The following is a 22,274-nucleotide window of genomic DNA, read 5'->3' as shown; positions in this document are numbered from 1 at the left end:
CCTCTGAAATAATTGTTGTAGTAATTTTTAATTTATTCCTTTGATTTTAGGGGGAAAAAGTATCTCATTTCTTCCTTAAGAAGTATTGGACTCTTAACTGGAGTTGTAATTTCTTTATCATCATAACTTTAAACAATTTGTATTTCTTTTTCTTCTAAATGAAAAAAATAAGCTAAGGCCAGCAAAAGGCACAATTAGGTCTCTAATTAAATGTCAGATATGTGCTGCTTAGTGGAGGTGAGCGCTTTCTAGTTGAAAGACATGAAAACATAAACTTCTGTTTGTGTCAGGATACGTGGAATAGGTAGGGCACAAAGCTGACATGTTTCTTGCTAGACAGACTGGTTTATTTAAGTAACCCTACGACTTATTGAAATGATTGTTTGAGAAAGTATAAAACATTTCATAAACAGTTGCAGGCATTTTGCCTCCAAATGTCTAAACCCTTCAAATGTGTCTTGTTGTTACTACTCTGTGGATTAAAGAACAGAATACTAGTGAGCATACAGTCTGGCCCTAGACACTTGAGAATGGAGGGTATGCCTTCCAGGATGGCTTAGATGGAGCCGCCAAGGAGCTGGAAGATGAAACAATAGAGGGAAAACCCTGTCAGCAGGCCCTGAGAATGCAGCCTTGGCCTGGATTAATAGGGGACCTAGGGAGCAGCCATTCTGGTGGAATTGTAGTGGGGGAGGCTGATTGGAGTGGATGTAAAAGAGACTGGGAAGAGAAGAAATGGAAGCAAGGACAGGTAGTTCCTTTTTTATTTTTAATTTTTGTGGTACTGCGGATGGAACCCAGGGACATTCTTCCTCTGAGCTACACCCGCAGCCCTATTTTTTAATCTTTACTTTGAAACAGGGTCCCACTGAGTTGCAAAGGGCCTAAGTAGATGAGGATGTCTGTGAACCATAATCCTCCTGTCTCAGCCTCCCCAGTGCTGGGATTACAAATGTGTGCAACTGCGCCCGGCTTCAGACCGTTCTTTTTATGTACATAAAATTTTATTGGTTCAGTGTAATTATGCATGGTAGTGAGATTCAGACCGATGCAACCATACGTGCAAACACCGCTTGGTCTATTTCCTTCTGCATGCCCCCCCCCCATCTCCCTTCCTCCTTCTGCATACATGTTAATGAGATTCAAGATTCGTACTGAAACTTTCTTGTATGCACTTACCCTTATTTGAATTGTTCTATTCCTTAATGCTTTTTTCCTGTCACCCCTCCCTTCCCCAACCCCTTTCCATGATTTTACTGTCTTCTCTCCTCATTTGACTAAAGTGATATTTTCTTCCTAATTTTGTTCTAGCTTCTACATATAAGAGAAAACATATGATCTGTTTGTCTGAGATTGGCTGATCTCACTTAGCATAATATTCTCTAGTTCCATCCATTTTGCTGCAAATGACATAGTTTTCTTCTTTATGACTGATTAAAATTTATTTTATGTATATGCCACATTTTCTTTATCCATTGATTTGTTGACAGGCACCTAGTTTGGTTCAATAATTCAGCTATTGAATTATGCTGCTATAAATACGGGTGTGCATATATCACTAAGTCTTTCAACTTCCATTTCTTTGAAAATATACCCAGCAGTGGTATGGCTGGATCATATGGTGGTTCTATTTCTAGTCTTTTGAGTAACATGCACACTATTCTCCAAAGTGATTGTACTAATTCTGCTATAAAATAGACAATGAAATAATGCAGTTACTGACAAGAAGAATGGGGACCAGCAGAGCCTTTGGATGCTTCAAGGATTCCAGCAAGGGTAGTCGTTGACACTCTGGTCTCAAAAACTCCCAAGAACATGGTCATATCTCTTGTTTTACTTTGTTTTCAAAGCACACAGGCAAGTTACTCTTTCATCTCATTTCCACAAGTTAAAATGTGGCTTAATGTTTTCCCAGAGCATTGGCTCCTGACTATATCTGTATAGTTAGTTTTAGATAACTATTACATTTCTTTCCTTCTACAACACTTGTACATAAATGTAATGCTGGGGCCATGAGATTTTTTAGACTTCAGAAATATGTAGTATAGATTTGTACCAAGAGTTACAACACAACCATGTTTATCGTTTATCAGACTCTGTGCCCATTTTCTCCTTCTTGCCAAAGCATTATAGGGTTAGATATGAACCAGCAAACCTCTGCCTTGCAGTCTCAAATACTCAGAAGCCATTGGCAGGAGGTGTTCTTCATCCATTATTCCAGAAGTCTGAATCTTTCAAAACCAAGAGTCTCCGTATTAGATCCGGGACATTTATGGGGGAAATTACATCACAAAAATGCATTGCAGGATAACAGTAAATCTAATAAGAAAACATATAAGGAGAAATGAAATTTCTTTTTCTATCCCCATGACCTTGGCTAAAGCTCTTGGTTATTATCTGTCAACTCACTGAGCCTTCTTTGGATATGAAGATAGTAGCATTAACCACTTAAAATGTTTCAGAAGGCATCCTTAGCATTATAGGTTCTAATTATCCTCCTTCAAGCCAGCATCAGTGCTGATTATTAAACAGTTTTATAATCCTATCTAGACTGAAATATTTTCAGTGTAGTCCTTCAAATTATCATTTGCAAGGATGAATCTTTCCTAAAGCATTTAATTCTGCATACACAAAGAGCAATGCAATACTTATGCATGAATGCTACAGAACAAAAACTCTGTATTTATTTCATGTGCAGGCTGTAAATATCAGAAATTTATGGACAATGTCTTTTAAAAATGAGTACTATAGGTCCTGAAATGACTGGCAGTTCTATTATAAGAAATTTTGAACAAACTTTGAGGCAGACTGATGCAAAGAATTTATGTACCTTGCTAAACTGTAAAGTAGTACTTCAGTGAAATATCAGAAATTTATGTGTCCTCTACAAGCCATGATAGTTATGGGTAAACTCCAGGGTGATTCACTATAAGATGTTTTTCTAATTAAGGAAAAAAACATTCAATTGTCTCCACCACAGAATTCTCCAGAAACTTTCTTTTTATATCTCAAAAATGACCAACTCCCACCAAGCTTCACTGTAAGGACTGACTTAATAAAGTAAAACATAATCATAAATAATAAACATTAGTTTGCTTAGATATTCATGAAATTGTTACTTCTCTACCAGTGGAAGAAGCACCTGTATTTTGTAATTTGCCATATTTAATTTTTAAAATTCTACACAAAATCACCCATTTTTCTTTTCTTTCTCCTTCTTCATATTAATCATAAATTGTCCTAACTCAAAGTTTTAATTGATAGAACCAACCAGTGAATTTTTTCATTCAACATATTCACTGATTAAAAATCACTGCATCATTAGAGACAAAATTTGTGTTTCTGTTAGCCTTTCAGCCATAATTTTCTGTGAGAGACTTGATATACTAACTCTTTGGCTTAGGTAACTCTGTGAGTATACATCACCATGAATCTCCATGTCTGTATTTTGTAGGTTAGATGGCAAATTCTCTATTTCAACGCTCATAATAACATCCCTTTGCCTCTGATCCTTATGTGAAAGAGTGCATATTTTCTTTCAAGTAGAGTTTAGAACATCAAAAGGAAACGTTTGTCAAAGAGCATTTTTAGGTTCACAGCAAAATTGAGAAGATATATAGATTTCTCATATACTTCATACACACACACACATGCATGGACAACATTAGCAACACTCCCACTACAGTGATATATTATAATGCTAAACCTACAATGACATGTTATTATCATCCAAACTTCATAGTTTGTATTAGTATCCAGTCTTGGTTACATATTCTATAGGTTTAGACAAATATCTAGTGACATATAGAATACTGCCTTGGTCAATATTCTCGCTGCTGTAATCAAAACAACTGACCGCACATCTTAGAGGAAGATTTATTTGCTCCCAGTTTTTTGGAGATTTTGGGTTTGGTCCATGTAAAGCCAGGGTCAGCAGATTTCAGAGCATGATAGCAGGAAGCAGAGAAAGGTGGAGAAGAAGGGCTCTGCTCTCACATCATGGAGTCTGAAAGCAAGAGAGCTCAAACAAGCAAGGAAATTCAAAGACCAAACCACAATTCCTAATGCACATCCCCAGGGACCTATGTTCTCCAGTTACACCCCACTGGCCTAGGTTACCACTCAGTGAATTCATTACAATGGATTTATCTACTGATGAGATTACAACCTTCATGACTTGATTGTATCAACTCTGAACATTAATATATGAGCTCTTCAGTGGGCATTCTATATCTAACCTTAACAATATTATACAAAGTATTTTCACTGCCCTAAAAATTCTCTGACTTCTGCTTTTTATCTCTCTCCCCTCCCCACTCTTTAGGAACCACTGATTGTCTTGCTGTCTCCATAATTTTGTCTTTTCCAAAATGGGATTCAGGTGGAATCATACAGTATGTAGACTTATCAGATAGATTTTTTTTCACTCTGTAATGTGTGTAAGATTTATACATGCCTTATCATGGCTTGATGGCTCATGTCACGTTAGCACTGTATGGCATTCTGTTTACTGGATTGCCATATTTTATTCATCCATTCACATAGAGAAGGACATCTTTGTTGCTCCCCAGTTTGGGCAACTATGAATAAAGGTACCATAAATACCTATGGGCTAGTTTTTTCTATGAACATAAGTTTTAAGTTTCTGTGAGTAATTACTAAGAACTGTGGTTGTTGGTTTGGATGGTAAGAGTATACCTAGGTTAGTAAGAAATTGTCAAACTGTCTTCCAAACTGCTGTACACCATTTTCTATTCCTATTGGCAATACATGAGAGTTTCTATAACTACATATCCTCACTAACATTGGTATTGACAGTGTTCTATGTTTTGGTCACTCTAATAGATTTATAATGGTATTCATTGTTTTAATTAACATCTCCATGGTAATATATGAGGTAGTGTACCTTTTGTATGCTTAGTGGCCATCTTGTCTCATTTTTGGTGAGGTGTCTGGTTAATTTTTCATCAGGTTTTTTGTTTACTTACTGTTAAGTTTCAAGAGGTCTTTTGGTAATTTCAGGTAATAGTCATTTATTAGATGTATCTTTTACAAATATCTTCTTATAGTCTGTGACTTGTTCTCATTTTCTTGATATATTTTCAAAACAGAAATTTTTAATTTTAACAAAGTCAGCTGGAAATGGTGGCACACATATGTAATATAAGTACTTGGTATGCTGGGACAAGAGAATCACAGGTTCAAGGATGTCTCAGTCACATAACAAGATTCTTAGCAACCTAGTATAATCCTGTTTCAAAAAAATAAAAAGTAAAAAAAGTGTTGAAAGTGTAGCTCAGAGGCAGAATGCCCCTGGGTTCAATTCCTACTGCTATGTAAAAACAAATAAAAAATTAATGAAGTCCCACTTATCAATTATTTATTTCATAGTGTTGTATTAAAAGAGACATTTTCATTCCCCCAAATTTTTATTTTATCTCCTGTCTTGTCTTCTAGGAGTTTTATAGTTTAGAATTTTATACTAATGTTTCTGATTTATGTATTCAAATTTTGGGGTGGTACTGGAGATTTAGCCCAGGGGTATTCTACCTCCAAGCTACACCCAAAGCCCTATTTTTTATTCTCTTTTTGTGTGTGTGTGTGGGTTTGGGGATAGAACACAGGGGCATTTGACCTCTGAGCTACACCCTCTGCCCCATTTTTTATTCTTTAATTTTGAAAGAGGGTCTAAGTTGCAGAGGGCCTCACTAAGTAGCTGAGATTGGCTGCAAATCTATGATCCTCCTGTCTTAACCATCCAAATACTTGGATTATGAGAATGAACCATTAGGCCTGGCTTGATTGTGTGTGTATGTGTGTGTGTGTGTGTGTGTGTGTGTGTGTGTGTGTGTGTATGGTAGTGAGTATAGAACTTAGGGACATTCTATCTCTGAGCTATATCCCCAGCCCTACTTCATTTTTTATTTTGAAATAAGGTCTTGCTAAGTTGCAGAGAGCACTAAGTTGATAAGGCTGGCTGTGAACCTGCAATCCTCCTGTCTCAACCTTCTAATTACTGGAATTACAGGTTTGCACAGCAGCTCTTGCTTCTGATTCATTTTGAATCAGTTTTTGTGAAGGCAATAACGTCTGTGTTTAGAATTTTTTTTGCATATACATGTGTAGTTATTTCAGCACCATCTGTTGAAATGACTGTTTTCCCCGTGGATTGCCTTTGCTTGTTTCCTATGACTTTATTCTTCTTTAATATTTTGTTTCCTATTATGGATCTTTTGATTCTATAAAATTTTAAATTTGTGTTTGATCCAAAAATAATTTTCTGGCATTTTTATTGGTCTTTTATTTAATCTATATAAATTGTGTTGTGAAGAACTATCATCTGAATAATGAACATTCACAAACTTATCAAAGTTAATCAGAAAGTCAAACATGAGAAGAAATGGGAGAGGGAATAGGGTGGGAACTGGGGAAGGGCTAAATGAGTAATGTGTGCAGGTATAACTCTATCATCTTTTACTCTATTAAGGTGTATGGCTGCAGTGCACCAATAAAATTAAAAAAAAAAGAAAGACAAGCAGTGTGTGATTTTACTTATCTGTGAACTCTAAAAATTTGATCTATTAGATGTGGAGAATATTGATTACAGAGTATAAGGAAAGATTGATCAGTATATGCCAAAGTACTAAGTTATAGTTAGAAGCAAGAAGCTCTAACTTCTTGCAAGAATAATTATAGATTACAATAAGAAATTGTATATTTAAACTCAAGGAAAGTATATTGAAAGGTTTACCATAAAAATTATATATATATATATATATATATATATATGATTCTATATATAAACTGATTTGATCTCTATATAATATATGCAATTTATTAATATATAACATTATTCAATGGGCACATTTTTAATGTATCAGTTTAAAATAAATTTAATTTTAAAGAAAAATATTCAAACTTTCTATTTATGAACATTGAATATCTCTTCATTTATAAATTTATTTTTTTTCATTTCTTTCATGAAGTTTGCTTTTCTTGTGAAGATTTTATACATATTTTGTTAGATTAATAACTATTATGAATATACTATTAGATTTACTACAATAAATGACATTGTTTTAATGTCAAATTTTACTCATTCATTTATAGTATATAGGAAAGCAATATACTTTTGTATATTAACACCTCACAAGCTTAGTAACATCTCTTATTATCTCCAAGTTTGTCTATTCTTTTGTATTTTCTACAATCATGATCATGTCATGTAAGAACAGAGCAGTTTTATTTTTTCCTTCCCGTTCCATATATATTTTATGTACTTCTCTTGTTTTATTGAATTAGCTAGGACTTTCAGTACAGTGTTGGAAGGAATAGTGAGAGGAGACATCCTTGTAATTGAAATTTTCATTCTCTCCATTTTACAGATGAGAGGACAGTAGCAAGGAGAGGTTTAAGTGACGTGTTAAGGTAACTTAGGTTAATTAACAGAATTAATTCTCATATGGACTTAATGAATGTTCTGTAGTATGTTTAGACTAGCCAGGTCATCCATAGCCCTATTCATTCTACACACACACACACACAAACACAACAGTTATGAGAATTAGAGCCTGAATTAGAAGACAGATGTTTAATTCATTTTTATTATTTAGATTTTTGTCTTAGTTCCTCACTTGAATTCAAATTCTGTTACTTTGAGACATCGACAGCAGTAGAGAGAAAAGAATATCAAATATGCCAGCTCTTGAAGGTGTTGGGATGATTAATGGGATATAGCTTTTAAAGAATGCTACATGATCAGGAAGAGAGATACCAGAACCAAGAATCATATGCTAGCCTATTTGTGTTAAAGATGTTTAGAGAGTGCTACAGGAATGTAGAAAAAGGGTACTTAATTGTGATATAGGTAAGGTATGAGGATATAGATGTAAGAAATTTTTTTTCAGAGGGTGTTTTGAAGGATGAATAAGAGTTTGACATTTGATAAAGTAGAATAGGAAGTGTCAATACTTTGTGCAAGGGCACCAAACCTAGGAGACGTTAGCATGCTGAATCAGGCAGGGAAAATAATGAATAGGGTGGGAATTAGGTAAGAGCTAATTGGATGATTTGTACATATATGCCTCTACCATCTTGTACTCCATTAAGTTGTATGATTAAATTGCACCAATAAAAATTTTAACAAAGAACAATTCAAGAGAACAGAGTAGAAGTTCCAGGATTCATCTAGAGCTATCAAATATGAGTGTTACAGGGCTTCATGTCATAATCCAAAGGCCAGCTAATCCTCCATTATCCAAAGCAGCCGCCAGAAATAATGAAAGTTGACAAGGCAGATGGCAGAGAGGTATGCAGAGGAATCGAGGAAACAGGACATTGATATGGAGCATCTGGCTGTCCAATCTCAGTTCACCTGTATTTTTCCATTGTCCTAGATATAGTGAAGCCCAAATCACTGTTGAATAGGTTTTATGTGATAAAAAATTATTTTGAGAAATGGGTAAGACATTAGAGAAGAAATTACATCTGCATGTCATATTTTTCTGACACATATATAATCAAAGTATTTTGTTCCCTAGAAGGAGAATCAACAAATAGGATCCCCACAGAAGATAAAAATCATCTTCAACAAGATGTCTCATACCCACTTTTACTTTGTAGGTTTGGTAGCCTTGCATAAAGTATTGACACTTCATATTCTACTTTAACAAATTATACTTTTGTATAATTCCTGGGATATGTATATATGCAAAAGATGGTTTTAATTGTATAGACATATATTTGCATTTGTTTTCTTTAGTATACACCTAATATTTTCTATGACTCAAAATAAATAGATTCAACTCTACCAATTTTTCATAATGCTTTCAATTATAGCAAAATAACTCAATTCTGGGAAAAATATAGCAATAACTATCTTGAATTATAACAATAATAAAAATTAGACACACTTAACCAGTGATTTGAGTTTTTTTAATTGAAATGTTTGTAAACAAAAGCCTATGATGTCACCAGTAATGGCTAATTTATTTGTTTGTCTGGCTCATAATAGGAATGGGTGAATTGTTTTAATAAAGATAAATTACTTTTAATAAGGAATAAAATAATTTTAAATCAGTTTAACAGAAGCCTATGTACAGGCAATTTTTCTGGAAGAAATGCAGGAATTGGTTCTTTCAGAAATTTCATGCCATATTTCAACACTTTCAGGAGAAATCAGAGGGCATTGTTAACCACCTGTATTTCATTTGAAGCTATTTTGCCTTTTGGTAATTATCTCAATAAATGGATTTTGCTCCTGTTAACTGAGAACAATGACATAATGCAGGGATATGCATCTGGCAAAGTTGTCACTTTTTCTTCTGGTGTTGGCAAGAGTTGGTGGAGAATTTTAGTGCAAGTTTCTATATTTTATTTTTAGTACATACTTATTTTGTCACCTAACAGAATTTCAGAAACAATTTAAGGAACAAACTGATGACTCAGGCCCTATTTCTGCTATTTTGCATGTAATTAGGAAGTCACTTTTACCCTCAGCCTCAAAATCAGAGGACAAGTCAGTATAGACTATCTTTCCATAGTCTTCTAAAGAATTCTTCAAATTTCTTTATTTATCTAATATATCTTTATGGAATACGGATATGTGATGTGAACTATAGTAAACCTTTTGAAGGTATATGTATGTGTAGGAGATTTAACACTATGGTAGGCAGAAAGGAGCATGGACTCTAGAGTACCTATTCCCAATAGCCATTTACTAGCTGAAATTTATCAGATTCTGTTTTCTATTGGATAGTAATTATAATACCTGCATATATATTGTGCTGTTATGAAAGCTAAAGGAAATAACATAGCCCTGGTGCATTAGAGATGCTCAATATCTACTGATTTTTCCTTGTCTCTATATCACAAGTTACAGTCACGAGAATGATCTATATCCACATGCAGACAAAAAATCAAAGGACTCCAGAGCAAGCGGCACACGTATGGTTGCGGTGTTAGGAATGGAACACTCGTGGGTCATCATATGAAGAGAGCGTTTTGCATTGAGCCACCATATTTCCTACATTTTCTGGCATTTTGCAGATGATTCAGATAATAATGGTCCCCTAGCACCACAATACAGACAGCAACTGAACTTTAACTTGACACTTTGGTAAGAGAGAAATTACTTTTTTCAGGAAAGACTGCTTTATTCTCTTTACTTTGTCAGTATAAATATCATCTGTGTTTCGAATTGTGTGTGAAAACTTACAGGCCAGCAAATGGTTAGGAATGGGGCACATACTCACTTAAAACGACAGTGATTTTTTTCTTTCTGACTCATCTGAAAAAGCTTGAGTATTTATTCTTATGCGGCAAGATCCAAAAAAACCTTAACTGCCATTAGGCTGTCTACAGAAGCAAAACGAAATGGAGAATTAAGACAATTATCAGGATGATATGAACCATAGAAAACATGTTTGCCTCAATCTGGATGTTTCTGAAGAACTTATTTTTTTACCTAAATTATCTGAGTAATTCCCTTTTCAGTTTCCATTTCATTTTGCACAGAGAGTAATTTAGAATTGAGAGAGGACAGCTGATATTATAGGGAGTCAGTATGACAAGAAAGTCACCATCCAGGAAATGTATGTCTGTGTCTCCTCTTTTAGCTCAACTTTGTTGCTAGGGAAGATAGAAAATAAAGTACTTTCTAAGGAAATTTTGAAAATTAACACCTGTTCTACTGAAGATGTGCTTTGACACCTGCCTGCCGTTTGATCTTAACTAAAACAACTCTTTAGTTTGAATATCCTTTAGTTCCTGCTTGAGCTGCCAGTGGGTAAATAAAACAGAATCTCAATCATCACACATTCATCCTGATGTGAATGTCAATTGGCAGGGAGTGGGCCACTTCTGTTTATGTGAAAGCCAACTCCCTGGGTGTGTCAAGTACAAGTGTGACGATGGGGGATCTGAAAATGAGCCCACTGCTCTTGGACTTGTTAAGAAGCTGGTCAGGTCAATATTTTAAAATATACCTTCGCAGACCGCGCTGGGTTGCTGCTGCCGCTGCCGCCATCGTGCCAGCCCCTCTGGTCTCAGTGACACCGGGTGACGCTCCAGAATGGGAGACAAGCCAATTTGGGAGCAGATTGGATCCAGCTTCATTCAACATTACTACCAGTTATTTGAAAATGACAGAACCCAACTAGGCGCAATTTATATTGATGCATCATGCCTTACGTGAGAAGGACAGCAGTTCCAGGGGAAAGCTACCATTGTGGAGAAGTTGTCTAGCCTTCTGTTCCAGAAAATCCAGCACAGCATCACGGCGCAGGACCATCAGCCCATGCCAGACAGCTGCATCATAAGCATGGTCGTGGGCCAGCTCAAGGCTGATGAAGATCCCATTATGGGATTTCACCAGATGTTTCTATTAAAGAATATCAACGATGCTTGGGTTTGCACCAATGACATGTTCAGGATTGCCCTGCAAACTTCGGCTGACCTCCTCCTGACCAGGCACTCATGCTGTTTCCTCCTCCCTCCTCTTCCCGATACTATCACGCTCCTGCAGATGCTCCAAATGTCATACACAAACGAGCAGGGCCACGGTGGGAGTGGGCGCAGTGCGCTGCTGTCACTAAGCTGTTGTGCATGATGTTTGGACACTACACTAGTTGCATCTGACAGGAGAAGTTTGTGTTGTACCAGCGCATGCCTTGGAAGACTTAAGTAATGCAAAAGGTTGTCTTTTTTTTTTTTTTAAATCTACTGACAAGTTGCTCTAGTAACCCAAAGAAGTGAAGGAGAAAGCAGCTGCCTCACCGCCCAGATATTGATTTGTTCAGATGTTTCAACGCCTCATGATACAATAAAACCACAAAAATTTTCTTAACAGTTAAAAAAAATAAAATAAAATATACCTTAATTGGCACATTGTAGTTATACATCAGAGTGAGGCTCAAAGTGATAGAAACATACATTCACACAGCACTTAGTGTGTTCCCCTGCTCATTCCACCTGCCCCACCCTTTGTACATGCTACGGAGATTAGTAGTGATACCTTCGTATATGGACATAGCAATATTTAAACTGTTTCCTGCATCAAGTCTCCTTTATTCCTTCCCCAACCACTCCCCCAATTCCTTTCCCCTATCCTACTTTACTGGTCTTTCACATCACTTGTCTGAAGTCTATTTTGTTTCCTAGCTTCCAACATGAGAGAAAACATATGACCTTTGACTTTCTGAGACTGACTAATCTCACTTGGTATAATATTCTGTAGTTCCACTCATTTCCTGCAAATAACATAATTTTTTGTGGATGAGTAAAATTCATTTGTGTGTGTGTATATATATCATACATTTTTAATCCATTCATCTGTTGACAGACACCTAGGTTAGTTCCAGATTTAGCTGTTGTGAATTGTACTGCTATAAACATGAATATTCCTCTGGGTATGGTGGCTCAGGCTTGTAATCCCAGCATTCGGGAGGCTGAGACAGGAGGATCGTGGTTCGCAGATAGCCTCAGCTACTTAGTGAGGCCCTTTTCAACTCAGTGGGACTCTGTTTCAAAATAAAGACTAAAAAAATAGGGCTGGGGCTGTATCTCGGAGGTAGAATGCCCCTGGGTTCCATCCCTAGTACAAAAAAAAAATAAAATAAACATGAATATTCATGTATTACTATCATATTCTGACTTTACTTCTTTAAGAATGATACCAAGAGGAGTAGTATATTTAGACCATATGGCGATTCCATGTCTAATCTTTTGAGGAGGCACCATACTGCTCTTCACAATGGTTGCACTAATTTATTCTACCAACAGTGTATGAGAGTTATGTCTGCACATTCTCTCCAGCATTTATTATTGTTTGTATTCTTGATGATTACCATTCTAGCTGGAGTTAGGTAGAAATCTTAGTGTAGTTTTGATTTACATTTCCTTAATTGCTAGTGTTGTTGAATATTTTATTTTTTGATTATTTGTTTTTCTTATTTTACTTTTATTTGCATTTATTTTTTGCTGAATTTATTCCTATGCCATAAGTTTGTTTTTCTTCAGTTTCTTCTGGGATATCTTTTTCTTCTGTGCAACCTTCTCTTCTGGTTTAGGAATAATTTGCTCCTTCTCAGTAGGATCATCTCAATGTGGCAGGGGGAGCTTATGACAAGTTAATTCAACCGTGAACTCTGTATGTCTGGTTAACCATCTCAGGGGCTTTGTTCACCTGGATGTGTTTCATGACCAGAGAATCAACATCTAAACTTAAGTTCAGTGTTGCTTTCTGCATTTTTAACACTCTTTTTGGGCCACCAACCTTGTGTCTAGCCCCACTGTTTGGCCTGGGCATTCCTACAGTTCCACTGTTGTAATGCTGGAATGGCAAACACTCTTTCTTTAAAGTGACATCTTTCAGATACTTGGTAGCTTTTCAGACATGCCTACCCTTGATGGCCTCAGCAATTTCACGGGTGTTCTTAAAATGAACACGTAGATTTGAACCTCTTGATTTGCATGATTTTGGGGGGTTTCTGGGTCAAAAGAGTAACAAACTATTTTCACAAATCACCTCAGGTCATTTACAGAAAGAGCCCATTTGTTTTTTTGAGAAATATCAATTCAGTTCAATTGCCCATTTTTTTAGTGTTATATCTTTAATTTCTTTGTATACACTGGATATTAGTCCTCTGTCATAGAAGTAGCTGGCAAAGACTTTTTTCTCATTCTGTACACTTTCTCCTCAGACTCTAGATTGGTTTCTTTGTTGTACAGAAGCTTTTTAATTTGATGATATTCCATTTATTGATTTTTTGTTTTATTTCCTGAGCTTTAGGGGTCTTATTAAGGAAATCTCTGCCAATGCCTATGTTAGAGAATTGGTCCTGTGTTTTTTCCTAGAAATTTTAAAGTTTCTCATCTAATTTCTAGGTCTTTCATCTACCTCGAGTTTATTCTTATACAGGGAAAAGAGTCAGGGTTTAATTTAATTCTTCTATAAATGGATAACCAGATTTACCAGAACAATTTGTTGAAAAAAACTTTCTTTTCTTCAGCATGTTTTAGGCACCTTTGTAAAAAATCAGTTGGCTATTTGTATGAGGATTGTTTTTTGTATCTTCCATTTTATTCCACTTGTCTATATGGCTGTTTTTGTGCCAATACTAGACAGTTTTTGTTAGTATTGCTCCATAGTGTAATTTGAAATAAGTATTGTGACACATCCAGTGTGGTTTTATTGCTCATATTTGCATATAGTCAGACCTGAATGATCACATCCAGGCTTCTGGTGGGGAGCTGGACTCCTCAGTATTGAATTCATTTGACTAATATTTAATGTTAAACTGAATTTAAGTTTCTGCGTAAACCCAACATGGACACGATAGGATGAACATTTTTAGAACAATATGTGTCCTGTTTACTTTAATGTTAATATCTTATATAGGACTATTAAATCACCACTGTTACATAGGACTTTTATATATTATCCTTATATCCGATTACCTTGCAATACTTGCTTATTTATTTCAGGGTTTTTTGGTTGATGATGATGATGATGATTTTGTTTGGGGGGATTTCCTATAGATAGTCATCATATACAAAAAAACCTCCACATAGTTTCATATATTCCTTTCCAGTCTGCACTACACCTTCTATTTCCTCTCACCCTTTATTTTTGTCTTACTGTATTAGTGAGGACTTGTAGAACAATGTTGGAAAGAAGAAAAAAGAGGAGGCAACTTTGCCTTCTTGATTGCAAAGGAAGTGTTTTAAGTATATAATAAATTTTTAATGGTTTCATTTTTTTTTTGGTGGTACTGGGGTTCCTGGAAGCCCTTCTACCTCTGGGCTACACTCCCAGACCTGTTTATTTGGAAACAGGGTCTCTTAAGCCAGTTAGGCTGACTTCGAACCTGTGCAATCCTCCTGTCTCTGCCTCCTAAGCATGGGGATTACAAGTGTGCACCATCACGCCCAGCTGGTTTGTTTCTTTTCTTTTCTTTTTTCTATTATTTTCTCTTTTTTATTTTATAATACTGGGGATTGAATGCAGTGCCTTGGACATGCTAGGCAAGTACTACCACTGGGATCCATCTCTAGCCCTAATTGCTTCTCTCTTTTTGGTTTTCTTCTTTAGATCTCCTATCACACTTTATAGTTTTTTTTATATCCTGATATTTTCAAAGTTGTCATTCATTCTTGTAAATAAGTAAGCATAGCTCTTTAAAATTTGCTAGTAAAGCACATAATAGGTAGAAGGGCTTCCAGGAATCCCAGTGCCCTCCAAAAAAAAATTGCTAGTAATTTTCCAGTCTAGGATATCCTCAGTCAAATTTTATTGTTTGAAATCTCATGACTAGTCCAAACTTTGGGTTCAAATACATAATAGGGATGATTAGCGCCCACAACTAATCAACTCCTCCCTCTCCTGTAAATGCTGTTATTTCTTTTTTTTAATTAATTATTTTTTAAATTGGTGTATTGTAGTCATATACCAATCACATTGGAGTACAAGACTTGAGAGGATATACAAGCACACATCATCCAATTAGCCCTCATCCAGCCCCCATCCCATTCCCTTCCCCTTCCCCAATCCCATGCTTCTTTGGTGATTAACTTTGATACATTTGTTTATGTACCTCCTGCGTTTTAAAGAGGCTCCGTCCTCCACTATTCCATACCCTCTGATTGGTCACATTAGTTGCTTCACTATAGGGCCCTTTCTATAGCTCAACCTCTTCCTGTTGCCCCTTTCCTCTTAGTTATTGCTGATTAGGGGAAGCGTCTGATTTATATTTTCTGCGATATTTCTCTGTGCATGCTGCATTGCAACTACCGATCCCACTCTTGACGGCCCCAGTAGTGGCCTGGCTACTCAGTGGACTGATCCAGACCTCGCTGGCTCAAGCAGCGGCCTTGCCTCATGGGAGGCCTCAGTTCTGGTCTCACTTGCCCCCACACCGGTCTAACCCCTCAGCTGGCTTTGATCCCAGCCTCGGAGGCCGCAGTAGTGGCCTTGCCTCATGGCAGGCTCCGATGCCGGGCCCCCAATGGTGTGCTCCGCCTGACCCCCGCCCGGGTTCCAGGTTACTGGGCTCGATTTCTCCAGGGGTCTGGCGTGATAGGCGCGTTTCGGCCCGGGGCCCAGTTTTTCGCGACCCGGCCCAGCTGGCGTACCCTGAGCGACCCCCGCCCGGAACCCAGAATACTGGGCCCGGTTTCTCCAGGGTTTTGGCGTGCTATGCACAGTTCCACCCAGGGCCCAGATTCCCGCGACCCCGGCCCTGGCTGGCGTGCCCCGCATGACCCCCGCCCGGGTCCCAGGGTACTGGGCCTAAATGCTGTTATTTCATCACCAAGACAAACTTCTGTGTTTGTCCTCTTGAATTCCAGGGTAGGGCGGGGTATGTGCAACAACTAGTTCAGCCTTTCTTCAGAAACTGGAGCCTCAAAAAGGAGATGTCTCTCTTAAGACTCACACATTAGGTAGACTATGGACATACCTTGTGGCCCTAAATTGAAGCCCATGCATGCAGTGCCAGCCCGTATCTTCAGGATGTAAGAATCTTTGTTATATTCCATTCTTGTGTCTGACTATGGGCTTCCATATTTTATTGAAAGGTCTGATCTGAGTGAATTTGTCTACCCTTACAAAAAACAGGATCAAGGAGGAGTTTTCTCTATGGATGCTTGGAGACACACATATAATAATGTGGAGGGCAGAAGGCTATGGTGGAAAGAGTCTACTCCATCATTTTTCACCTTTGTAACATTAGACAAGTCAGCAGCATATTTAAACCTTGGTTTTTCTCATCTGTACTTTAAGGACTGTAGAAACTCATGGCAATGGATATAAAGTATTTTAGAAAATACAGGGGAGATAATTGTTACTATTTTCTTGTCTCTATGGCATCTTTATGTACTCTTCACTTTGACTGCTAATTAAATTAAATTAATAAATTATCTTTCAACATTTTACTTTTTTGAGAGCAATTCTGCATTTTGAATTGTTTTTCATAATACCCTGTATTACATAAAATAAAATAGGTGCTTTTACCACCTTATTCAGTGCATCCATGCAGTTTTTAGTCTACTATGAAAGAATAAGAAACAATATTGGGAGATCATATGCAAGGATTCTCACTCACTCACAATAGCCATTTTTATTTTTTTCACAAACTCTGTCACCATTTTAAATTTTATAGCTCCATTTTATGCCTGCTTGCTTAGTTTACCCCAAATATAAGTTTCCATCACCAAAGGTTAGGAAAGCACCTGTCAAAAAGTAGGTACTTAGTGAATATTTATTGAATTCAGGAAATGAATGAGTGTTCATAAAAAGAGAGCTTTTTATGACATTGACTTTTTACAGTTATCTGTCAAATTTAGATCTGATAATTTCTTAGCTCCTGTATTCTGGGAAAACATTTATTCAGAATTTAGCTACTTTATTTCTTGAGTGTGCCAACTTTCTTTGAAATCCAAAATTTGGCCAAAGATTGAACAATATTTGTTTTTAATGACCAAAATATATCTAAAGCTTTTTATTATATTCAAACAATAATATAATTAAAATACTATTTTTACAAAGCAAAAATAACCTTTTATTATTTTGTTATAACATATGGTGTATTCATATTTGAAAGAGGGAGAAGAATAATACTTTAACTAAAACGCATATGCTAAACCTCAAAACTATAAACCATTTGCTCATTGAAAGGTAACATATTTTCTATTTTCAGGGTTTGAAAGTTTTGTTAAAACTGTTTTCGTGAGATGCCTTCCTTTTATCTTTTCAGAATGACCTAATGTTGTCTCAAAGAATTGCCTATTTAGCAAATTATTATATTCCTCAACATGAATATCTAAGATGTGCTAGAAAACTCTAGCTCTATAAATTTCACAGAAGGAAAAAAAATCACTATTGACACATCTTGGTTCAGAAATTTTCTCCTGACACTGATGATCCAAGGATGAGAAAAAGAAAGTTTTATATAAATGGAGACTTACAGTTCATCTTATATAGGTAGCTTGTCTTTATTTGTTTATGAAAGAGTAGTTTCCCAACTTACATATCTCAGATGTGCTATTAGGGGGCGGGAGGCATGAGGTCCATGTATTTCATTTTCACTCCTCTCTACTTTGCACTTGAGGAACTGAATTCCTATCACAATTCTATTTGTTTTCATAGTACTAGAATATAAGAGGTTATCTTTAAGTTGTCATACAATTGTTTAGTTCAGTCTTTGCCATCTAGTTGATTAAAACTGCCAACGGATATAAATAGAGATACTGCATATTTCTTTATAAGTTCATTAATTGTAAAGATATGTAATCCTTAAAAATATCTAATCCTTAGCTGGGCATGATGGTGCAGGCTTGTAATCCCAGTGCTTGAGAGGCTGAGACAGGAGGATCGCGCAGGTTCGAAGCCAGCCTCAGCTACTTAGTGAGGCTCTCAGCAACTTAGTGAGATCCTGTTTCCAAATAAAGTATAAAATAAGCCTGAGAGTATAGCCTGGAGGTAGAAAAGCCCCTGGGTTCCATCCCCAGTACCACAAAGGAATATATATATATATATATATATATATATATATATATATATATATTATATATATATAAAATATATATATATATATATAATCCTTAAAACCACTCTTCCCTGGTCGATCTCCCGTGCCACAAATCTTTCTTCCCAGTGCCCTAGAGTCATGTACATCCGGGCTCTATTCTCCAGACAGGCATGGCTAGATACAAAAACTATGGGACGTCAAGATTTGTTTCTCCTCATGTAGGGTTTGAGTGCATCTAATCTCTATTATGAAGAACTTTTCTTTATACAAGACAGCTTTCTGAAGAATGAATTCAAATACCTTTCATTTTAGGTACTTTAGTACTTTCAACTCCAAGGAAAATAAATAATTTTCCTTTAAGGAATTCTTTAAATTACCTAACTACAGCACTTTCAACCATTTTTATATTTTTTAATAGCTGAAGAGAAAAGTTAAGTCTATCATGCTGTCCCCATAATAAACTGGAGGAAAAAAAAAAACTCTGCTGCTGTCAAGACAAATATACTTTCCTTTTTCTCGCAGCAGTAGCAGCAAAGGAACACACACACACACACACACACACACACACACACACACACACACGTCTATTTCAGTCTAAGTAGTCTAGTTACAGATCCTCTTTAGTTTTCTTACCAACTTCTCTGTCAAAGTCTGTGAATTCAAAGGTAGGTGGATACACACACATCTGCAAGATTATTTTTTTAATTGCATAGTTCCCTCTTAAGTGAAAAGCCTTCATTCTGAGCTATAACAGACCCACATATCATTTATTGCATTGGATTTTGTAGTTATCCCTCCATGGTGGAATATTTTGTTTTGCTGGGGTCTCTTGGATATTCTTTTATTTAGACCTTCCCCAGAAATCTCAGTTAGTCCACAGTATCTCAAAGCTCTGTCTCTCATATTTTACCGTTCAGTGTCCTAAGTCAAGGGCAGATGTGGAAGGATGAGCAAAGAAACTGAGATTTTCATATAGAGAGAAGGATGCTGGGTTAGTGTAGGACAGAGAGCGTGTGCGCAAGCGCCTTGTATGAGAGAAACGGAGTGATATTTTTATGCAAAACAAGTAAAATTCAACTTGTGTAGATCTTGTGACATTACTATGGGATGACAGCAACTTAGGAGGAATATCTAATAAGCAAAGACAAGCATGTACATGACTTTAGGATATATAAAGTAAAAATGGACAGAATTGCAGTGCTGAGTGAACAAACCTACAGGCACTATGAGATTGTACATCTCTCCAAAACTTGGACAGATGAAACAGAGGAAAATAAATAGGAGAAAAATATGAATAACTCATGTAATATTTTACATATAGATATTTTACATATACAAAGGTATATATACAATTACTATACTTATCACAGTATGATCCCACTCTCTTCCCGCAAAAAAGATTATTGAGCCCACTCCTCTTTCTATTTCCACCACAGCTCTGAGATGGGATCTGAGAATTTGATTCTAACAAGTTAGTAGTGAACAATGATGCTGCTGTAAAGACCAGGCTTTGTAGATTGCTCTGTATCACATGAGCAGATATCTGCTGAGCCACCCCAAATCACCAAGATGCATTTCAGATATGTATGGACAAGATATCAATCCTGAAATGTGTGGCGCAGAGCAATGCTTTAAGCTAGACTAACCATCCTGGATGTGAGACGTTTAACTATGCTATTTAATATTGAAAAGGTCAGCCGGACATGGTGGCTCACACTTGGAATCCCAGCATTCGGGAGGCTGAGACGGGAGGATCACGGTTCTAGGACAGCCTCAGCTACTACTCAGTGAGGCCCTTTGCAACTCAGTGAGACCCTGTTTTAAAATAAAGAATAAAAAAATAGGGCTGCGGGTGCAGCTCGGAGGTAGAATGCCACCTAGGTTCCATCCACAGTACCACAAAAAAAGAAAAAGAAAGAAAGAAAAAAGAAAAAGAAAAGGTCAGAAGGTTAACCAGGGAGAAGTGCTTGCTAAATAGCCATCAACACTGGGAGATGTTATGGAGCACGTTATAGAGGTTATACTAAACTGTCTCCATTACCCAAATCCTATATTGCTTTGTTCTAGAATTCCTCTAATTCCTCTATACAGAATTTAAAAATCCTCTGGGTCTTTTCCCATTTATGAATAGCACAAAACAATATAGTAGAGTTTATGTTGGCATGCCAATTTTTCTATTAAAATGGAAGCTTCATGAGGGCATAAGTATTTTATTTTTTTTATTATCCTGTACTCAATATTGTTCATGAAAATATATTTCCTCGATACATGATTGTTAAATGAAAGCACTTTATGAGCAAAATCTCAACTTGTCCTTCCACCAGTCATAGTATCTTCCCAGAATTGGGGAGAGCACCTCATTCTGAAATGAATATGTATGAAATTAAACTGAAAGGGCACAGCAGGAAACTAACTGTACCATCTACCAGTATTAGATTGGAGGGGAAAAGTAACCAAAGCAGATATCACCTTGTTCCCTTCCCTACTGAATCACTAGGAAGGAAAAAATAAAACCATTTGTTATTGGTCCAGTATAGAATACATGGTACTGAGAACCTGCAAGGAGCTACCCTGATTATGGCAGCTCTGCCAGTGCGCTCGGTTGGTGGTACTGTTCCTTAGTAGCACTGGGACCCATCCAGGACCAAGTCTGCAAAACATCAACCCTAACAGAAACCCTGTCTATGAAGAGGCACTTGGTTGGCAGAGTGAAAACAGAGCAGAGAGATGCCATCTGCATTTCCTACTGCATAGCTCAATTAGTTGATTGATTTGTAACACTTTAAAAAACATTTTCTAGGCAAAGCAAATTAGGAGAGTGTTTTATAATGTATTCAGTTTAATTAAAACTGTACTAAGTGGAGTACTTTGCTTCTTGGTTTCAGAAAAAAAAATCACAAGGAGGTCACATATCCTATTGATTTTTAACCCCCTAAGCAGGGGTAAAATAACATTGTTAAAGGTTGCATTGTCTAGAGTTACAGGAGTGCACTTATTTAAAAGCTTTGCTGTAATTAGAATGTAAAAGATTGAGCAGCCAGAGAAAGCTGGAGGATGCCTGCATGAGAAGAGTGGAGGTGGTGAGGAGGGGGAGAGCTGGTAACAAACTCTGAATTTGAATATCCAAAGACACCTGCTTCCTGTAGCACAAAAATCGCTTTTATCATCCAAAAGTGGAAAGATAAGTCTGCATTCATTCCAGATGCATCCTAAGGCACAAGAACAAGTTGGAAAGGTTTAATATACTTTCAGGCTTTCACCACTGGGGTGGATGCATAAGCAGCCTTCTGGGTCCAGACTTCTCCAAGTTTGGATAGTTTTACATATCAATCTGTCTCCTCCCTCCCACATCTCAGATTGTCGCTATCTGATGGATTTCTCTGCATATCTCCTGGCTGTCACAATAGCAAATGCTAACAGGTTTCCAAATTGCTAGTCATTTGATTAAACCCTCAAATTGTTGGAGACGTTTGCATGGGTAATTATGATTTATTTAAAACCACTTTGTTTGTGTTGCTCTTGTCTTATTTTCTTCAAAGCCAATTACTGAGAAATTGATTGGATTGGTTTAATTTTGGGACTTCAGAACACATCCCTTCACATAATTTTTTGAAAGAAAATCCAAAACAAAACAGAATGGAGCGCCCTGTATGAATCTGAATATTCATTTCTTGGGAACTCCTGTATCATGTGTCTGAGTGGCTAAAATAAGCACTGTACTAGAGCAGGATAGTCACCTTTTGGTAG

General features: G+C 36.7%; 1 protein-coding gene and 2 pseudogenes across 3 annotated transcripts in view; 2 read left to right on the top strand and 1 right to left on the bottom strand.

Annotated features, from left to right (window-relative positions):
• Nucleotides 1–22,274, top strand: part of MACROD2 (mono-ADP ribosylhydrolase 2) — a gene marked incomplete at both ends in the record, with an annotated part of 2,062,459 nt that overhangs the window by 1,696,286 nt on the left and 343,899 nt on the right. The window lies entirely within an intron of this gene.
• LOC308277082 (nuclear transport factor 2-like) lies at nucleotides 11,072–11,608 on the top strand (annotated as a pseudogene). The gene has a single exon. The product of its transcript is annotated as a nuclear transport factor 2-like (transcript).
• LOC308277081 (large ribosomal subunit protein uL22-like) lies at nucleotides 12,860–16,536 on the bottom strand (annotated as a pseudogene). Its single transcript has 2 exons — nucleotides 16,458–16,536; nucleotides 12,860–13,508 (listed from the first exon to the last, which is right to left on the bottom strand). The product of its transcript is annotated as a large ribosomal subunit protein uL22-like (transcript).

Source organism: Muscardinus avellanarius (assembly GCF_963383645.1).
Source record: "Muscardinus avellanarius genome assembly, chromosome: 19".
Lineage (NCBI taxonomy): Eukaryota > Metazoa > Chordata > Mammalia > Rodentia > Gliridae > Muscardinus > Muscardinus avellanarius.
Note: the sequence above shows the minus strand (reverse complement) of the source record. Positions and strands in the feature narration are given on the sequence as shown.